Source organism: Arachis hypogaea, chromosome 17, assembly GCF_003086295.3.
Source record: "Arachis hypogaea cultivar Tifrunner chromosome 17, arahy.Tifrunner.gnm2.J5K5, whole genome shotgun sequence".
Lineage (NCBI taxonomy): Eukaryota > Viridiplantae > Streptophyta > Magnoliopsida > Fabales > Fabaceae > Arachis > Arachis hypogaea.
In genome coordinates, this window is record NC_092052.1 from 122,823,696 (window position 1) to 122,831,501 (window position 7,806).

Consider the following 7,806-nt stretch of genomic DNA (forward strand, 5'->3'; position numbering starts at 1 on the left):
TTGCCTTCTTCACTTTCATTTATTGCTTAAGTTATCCAATCATATATTTTCTTACTGGGCACTCTTTCCTACCCACATCGAGAGGTTTTAACGAGGCCCAAAACCACAAATAAAATTCATTATTTCAAAAGCATTGCCCCGTCCGACGACACGAACTAAACGCGGCTACACCCAGCGATCGATCACCTCGAGGCCAACAAAACAAATATCCAAATAACAAAACGGGTATCCAAATAATAAAAAATGGCGGCCTGGGGATCCATCACCCCGAGGCCAACAGAACGAATATCCAAATAACAGAACGGATATCCAAATAAGTAAACGGCTACCCAGGGATCGATCATTCCTAAGCCAACAAAACGGATATCCAAATAACAAAACAAGTATCCAAATAACAAAAAATGGCGACTCGGGAATCGATCACCCCTAGGCCAACAAAACGGATATCCAAATAACAAAAAATGGCGGCCTGGGGATCGATCACCCCGAGGCCAACAGAACGGATATCCAAATAACAGAACGGATATCCAAATAAGTAAACGGCTACCCAGGAATCGATCACCCCTAGGCCAACAAAACGGATATCCAAATAACAAAACGGGTATCCAAATAACAAAAAATGGCGACTCGGGAATCGATCACCCTAGGCCAACAAAACGGATATCCAAATAACAAAACGGGTATCCAAATAACAAAAAATGGTGGCCTGGGGATCGATCACCCCGAGGCCAACAGAACGGATATCCAAATAAGTAAACGGCTACCCAGGGACCGATCACCCCTAGGCCAACAAAACGGATATCCAAATAACAAAACGGGTATCCAAATAACAAAAAATGGCGACTCGGGAATCGATCACCCCTAGGCCAACAAAACGGATATCCAAATAAAAAAACGGGTATCCAAATAACAAAAAATGGCGGCCCGGGGATCGATCACTCCGAGGCCAACAAAACGGATATCCAAATAACAAAATGGGTATCCAAATAACAAAAAATGGCGGACCGGGGATCAATCACCCCGAGGCCAACATAACGGATATCCAAATAACAAAACGGATATCCAAATAACAAAAATAGTGACTCATGAATCGATCACCCGCAAAGCCAAAAAATCGGAAATCCAAATAAGCTAAATAAACAAAGTCTTGAAATCGGCCCACTAAGAGGTCTAAAATAAGTTCACAATAACGGCCCAAAAAAAAAAGGCCACACAAAACAAGTATGAGGGCGGACTTCCAACTTGCAGAAAGCCAGACTGACCAACATCATCCTACCAATTGGTGCAGAATAACGTCACACCTTTTTCAGCCCACGGATCCTATACCTGGAACGGTCCCCGAACCCGGTTACCCGGATCCGACCCGCTTCGCCCTTCTAGAAGGCCCGGAACTGACCCACTAGAGCTCCTAACCAACTTTCGAATTCAAACGTCTCCCTTATCTTAGTCAAGTAAGATAAGATAAGATAATTCAAATGTCTCCCTTGTCTTAGCCAAATAAGATAAGATAAGATATTCACCATCACCTATAAATAGAGAACCCAGGTCCCTCCAGGTATTCATTCATTCCGCACACCTTATACCTCTCAGATCCATTCTGACTTGAGCGTCGGAGTGTCTTTGCAGGTACCTCCCCCATTGCTCCAGTCAAGTGATCCGGCATCTGCCTCAACCCGCAAGTTCTCGATCCATCTCTCAATCCGTACCAGAGACATCTTGTACACACTTTAATTGTAAATTTCATTCGGTTTCATGCATAACTTCCACTTACATTTTTCCTTCTCTTCACTTTACTTATTTAATTTATATTTTTAGTCATTCTTCTACCTTTTTAATTCATTCCCAACTTTTTACTAAAAAATAGTTGTCTTTTTTTATCAATTTGATGTAAAAAAATCATTTCTTTTTATCTTATCAATTTGATGTAGAAAAAAAATATTTTTTTATCTGATATGTGTTCTTATTTTTGTTTACATGTCTTTACCTATCAATGATGGAATGAAAAAGTTGCATAAATATTTTGTTAACTTATTGTTTTTAGATGCTTTGTAATAATATTTTTTTAATTTTCTAAATTATTGATTATGTAGAGTATTATATTTGAAATTTGAGTACATAAATATTTTCTCTGAAATAAAATGAAATTATTAATTTTGTCTACCACATTATCATTTATCTTACATATTGGCTAAGTTATTTAATTGGCATGTATAAAGGGCACAAGCTAAGAAAGTTCGCACCTATCAAAAGTTTGTTAAAAATATTAATATATTAATTTTTTAAACTATCTAAACTATTAATTATGTAGAGTATTGAATTTGACATTTAATTATAAAGAGTACTAGATTTGACATTTATTAATTTTTTAAATTATTGCAAAAAAATTAATTAATTTAATATTATTCGTCTGTCATATAATTGTCATATAAAAGATGTAAAAAAAATTTATACCTACCAATGATAGAGTGAAAAATCTCTATGTATATTTTGTTAATTTTTTTCTTTATTTTTAATATGTTTTATATTAAAAAATATTATTTTTTATTGATTATTAGATTGACATATAACACAATAAATATAGCAAGATAAGAACTTTGTTAATTGATTTTTTAAATAATCTGGACAACTTAAGATAAGAATTTTGTTAATTAATTTTGTTAATATCTTTTTTATTTTTAATCTATTTTATATTGGATAATATTATTTTTTATTAATTATTAGATTGACATATAACATTTAAATATGTCAAGATAAGAACGGTGTTATATATTTTTCATTATTTTAACTTTCATGATTATTTTCTTCTCATTATTTTTTTATATGTCATAGACCATGTAAGTTTTAATTTATTATTTTTCTTATATATATATATATATATATATATATATATATATATATATATATATATTCTATTTTAAAAACTATTTTATTTTATTCTATTTTTCTTTTACTTTGAAAGCTTTATGGTCTGATATTTCGTTAAACGATTCTAACCATATGATCAAGGAAGAAGTTCAAGATAATAGGTTTGAATTTTGGTAATTTATTGAGTCTAATCGAAATAAACACATTAAAATACAATAAACAGAATTGTTAATTCAACATTTATTAATGGATAACTACTAGAAAAAAATATTACATAAATAATAGAAATAAGTTGATAATATACAAACTAATTTAGAGAGAAAAAAAACGTAACAAAAAGAAGATATAGATTTTCACCTTTTGTTATATAGTAAACTGATTATATATAATATAATAAATAGTATATGTTCTCAATATAAGAACATGGGATTTAATATGACCCTTTCAGAGTTTCTCTACCTTAATAAAAGAACTAATATCATTTAAACTTAAAATTTTTATTTTTGTACTTAATAAAAAATCTAATATCATTTAATTTTAATTTTTAACTTTCAAGATACATACAAGATAATTTAAAAGATACTTATTATATAGGAAGTTAAAAATATTCTAAATTTAAAAAATTATTTAATAATAAAATTAAGTTTGTTCAAAATCGTAGGGAGAACTAAGGAAAGAAAGTTAAAACTTTCTAACTAATTATAAAGAATCACCACCATCAAAGCTATTAGTTTTGAGTATATTAAGTGAGGTTGAAGAAGCAAACCATAACGATAAAACTAAAAATTTTCTGTCTCTTTTTATATAATGTTTCACTTTAAGTAATTTTTCTTTATGGATAGTATTCAAATGATGAACAAAATAATAAGAAGATTCGTATTAGACTATGAAAATTAATCTAATCCTTATAATATGATGGCATTATTTCAAAATATATAAAATAAAATCATAGAGTATAGTTTAATTGATGTGCACTATTAGAATATAATTAGGATCAATTAGTATTATTTAGTATATCTGAATATTTATCATAGGAGATTACATCTTTATTATTATGATTCTCTTAGTATTTATAAATACCATTTTATATTGTATCATTCCAGACAACTTGAATAGACACACAAATTCTTTTCCAGTCTTGTCTCTTATTTCTAACATGGTATCAGAGCCCTGGTACCCTCCTTGAAGAGAATATGTTGTTTTCCTTGCGATGAAATCGCCGTAGTTTTTACACTTTTTTTTCTATGCCATTTTTCCTTTCTTTTTGTCACTCCTTTACTACTTTTTCACCTCACGATTAGCCTATTCTTTCTATCTTGTATTTTTTTTTTTGAGTCGAATGATCAAACACCATTATCATCTGCTGCTTACCTATTCACATGAAGAAATTATATAGTTTTTGCTCTCTTTTGGCAATTCCGTCTGCGTTCTCTCGTGGCAGTTCCATCTGCGTTCTCTCGTGACAGTTCTGTTTGTGTTCTCTCGTGGCAGTTCCGTCTGCGTTTTCTCGTGGCAGTTCCATCTACGTTTCGTCTGTGTTTCCTTGTGGCAGTTCCGTCTGCGTTTCTTTTCGGCAGTTCTATCTACGCTTCCTTCAGACAAGCGGCAGTTTCGTCTGCGATTCCTTCAGACTAGCGGTAGTTCCATTTGCGCTTCTTTCCGGTAGTTTCGTCTGCACCCGTTTTATCAGTTTATGCAGTTTTTTTCCTCTTTATTTTGTTGTTTTAAATATGTTTCAAACTCAAGTTGTCACTTGAGTTTGAGGGGAGATGTTAGAATATAATTAGGATCAATTAGGATCAATTAGTATTATTTAGTATATCTGAATATTTATCATAGGAGATTACGTCTTTATTATTATGATTCTCTTAGTATCTATAAATACCCTTTTATATTGTATCATTCTAGACAACTTGAATAGACACACAAATTCTTTTCCAGTCTTGTCTCTTGTTTCTAACATGCACAATAAAATAAATATGAAACTTATAAAATAGCAGTCAAATGTGGATAGCAATGGTTGCCTTCCGTCCTAAGGTACTATATTAAACTACGACTAAAATTTATAATTATTAGTTAAAAAACTTACAATTATAGTACTATTTTTTAATTTATTATTTTAGTTGAAAATAATTATGATTACTAACATCAAATTTTGATAATTTGGGAAAATTTTAAATACTTTATGTCTTAATTCTTTTAGCAAAACTTCAACAACTCATAAAAGTTAACACAATAGATGCTTATAAATTAAAGTAATAGATAAGAGTAAACTTTGCGATAATGATACTTGGTGATAATTAATAACGATCAGATGAAGAGAATGTGGAAGGAGAAGAAAAAAATGAGAAAGGAGAATAAGGTAATATAATAGTGGCGATGAGACAATGGCAGGTATGTGTATAGAGAATAATATATAGTAAGAGAAAGAATAGTGTTTGATATAGTGTGTGAATATAATAAAATTAAACATAATTTAAAAAATAAATATTAAATTAAAAAAATATTTTTTATCAATTAGAATTATGCATGAAGATAAAGAGTATTTTGAATATAAATTTTTATCTCTGTTTTAAATTAAATATTATTAAAAATAAATAAATAAACTTAATAACGCTTCTAAATAGTTAATTGTAAATAATGTTTCTAAATCTTTATTTTCATTTTGTTACACATAATAACAACATAATAAACTTGTTTAATATCTTATTTAATTTAAATTTATAAATTTTATACATTCTAAAAGTTAAATAATTTATAAATTTTTTATTTTTGTTTTCAAATTTTTTTTATTTTTAATGTTTAGATTATTTTATTAAATTTATAATTTTAAAAATAAAATTGTAAAAATTAATCTTTTCAAAACAATAGAAAAGCAGTCGTACTTGTTAAAGCGTTAGTTATCATAATTGACAATGAATATCTAGATTATGAAATAAAAGTCTTACCAAATTTAATTTGGTGTGTCAATGTTGTATATATAACAAAAGTTATTATTAATGTAAAATTATATATGATATTTTTTTTGGTGACTAAATTATATATGATATGATCTATGTTATTAGATTATCAAAACAAAAATAGTGTAAAAATTGAGAAAGAGTGATAAGAAAATTAGAAAATGCCTTTCTGAATACGTATCAGAGAGAGTATAAAAAAAAATAAACAGAAAAATTTTAATAAATTAAAAATAATCAAAGTATTATATTAACTTATTAATAAAAATTTTCAAAATTATAAAAAGAAAAAATAGCTACAAAAGGCATTGAAATGGCCTCTTTCCACATTCGAAGACAAAAGAATAGGAAAACAAATTAAATAGTAAAGAAAATCCTAATTTGTAAGAGGCTTTCCCAAACTTGCGGATACACTTTACATCAAATCTCAATTTTTATTATAAAAGAAGCTCCACATACCTCTTCAAACTCACCACCCTCATCACATCTTTCTCCTACAACTTTTTGTGTGATTTCTCTCTCCTTTCTTTTCTTCAAAGGGAGAGAGAAAAATAAAAGAATAATAACAATAAAAAAAAAATAAACAATCAACATTTGTAATAGAAAGATGGCATCTTCAATGAGAGTGGCAGTTTTTCTTGGCATGATTGCAGCTCTTATTTCAATAGTAGCTGCTACAGAACCCGCTACTTTTTCTCTCGATGTTAGTCACATTCCCACAAACGAAACTCAACTTCTTACCGTAGAAAGTGGTAATTTAATTTCCCTATTTTTCTCTTCGTTATTATTTTATTCTTTAAATATCATTATTTTTATTGATATCTTAATATTAATTCATCATGTTTTAGATGGTCACAATTTTTATTCATTTATCTATACTTTTGTTTGCAAAATGTAGGTGCTGCTTCATATGATCAAGCAATTGCTTGTGTCCTAATGTTGGTGGCTTTGGTGTTTACCTACCTCTTTCATTAAATGAAGGTCATAAGAGAGACACATTATTTATTGTAACACCATATGGGAATATTTTTGTTGACTAAAGATTTATTTTTTCATTCTTTTTATTACAAGAGGAATACACTACAATTGAAAACAAAAAGATTATGGATTCCTAGATTGTATTTCTAGCTCCAATAATGATATGATATTCAAGTTGTTCTTCTTCTTCTCTATTCATTTTTTTTACAAGAGGAATACACTACAATTGAAAAAAAAAGAAAAAGGTTATGGGTACCTAGATTGTAGTTTTATCTCCGATGATAATATTCTACTTGTTTTTCTTCTCTATTTGTTCTTATTCTCGTTTGTCTAGTTTTTTTTTTTATTTATAGTTCCTTTAAAATCACTTAACTATATATAATAATTAAGAAGGAACAACTAACCAAATTAGATTGTTCTAGCGCTAGTTCACTAGTCGTTTAAGTAAGTGTCAGAGGTAGAGTTCGAATTTCGTCTTATACATACAGTAATTTATTGGCTCCCCATACTTTTTCTGTTCTTTTACACTTATTCAAAATGACATTTGATGGTTGCTTTACTTTCTTCTTTTATTTTTCCCATCTTGGAACCAATTTTTATTTAAGATAATGCTATTTGAAACAAAATTATTTTCATGAAACTTCATGCCAATAAAATGAACATACAATATCATATCTAATAAAAAAAATTAAATCACATTTAGTACATAATAGAAAAAAGAGAAAAAAAAATAATACTACACATCTAAATATTTTTATTAATCAAATTTAATTAAGTTGGTCTAATATTAATAAAAAATAATTATAAATAATATTATTCTAAGTCTTTGTTTAATTTGATTAGACTTAGTTTATCAAAAGATTTGGACGTAGAATATTACTCATAAGAAAATAATGCGTCATATATATATGTTTGTGAACAACGAGAAGAGTTAATTTTGTATTACTGAATTTCTTTACATCATAAAAGATGTAGTCTTGTACACATATATGTTGGTTAACCACTA

General features: G+C 28.4%; 1 long non-coding RNA gene across 1 annotated transcript; it reads left to right on the plus strand.

Annotated features, from left to right (window-relative positions):
- Nucleotides 1-6,295: 6,295 nt before the first annotated feature.
- Nucleotides 6,296-6,992, plus strand: LOC112766913 (uncharacterized). Its single transcript, XR_003184620.3, has 2 exons — nucleotides 6,296-6,574; nucleotides 6,721-6,992. It is a non-coding gene; the product is annotated as an uncharacterized lncRNA (long non-coding RNA).
- The last annotated feature ends 814 nt before the right edge of the window (nucleotides 6,993-7,806 follow it).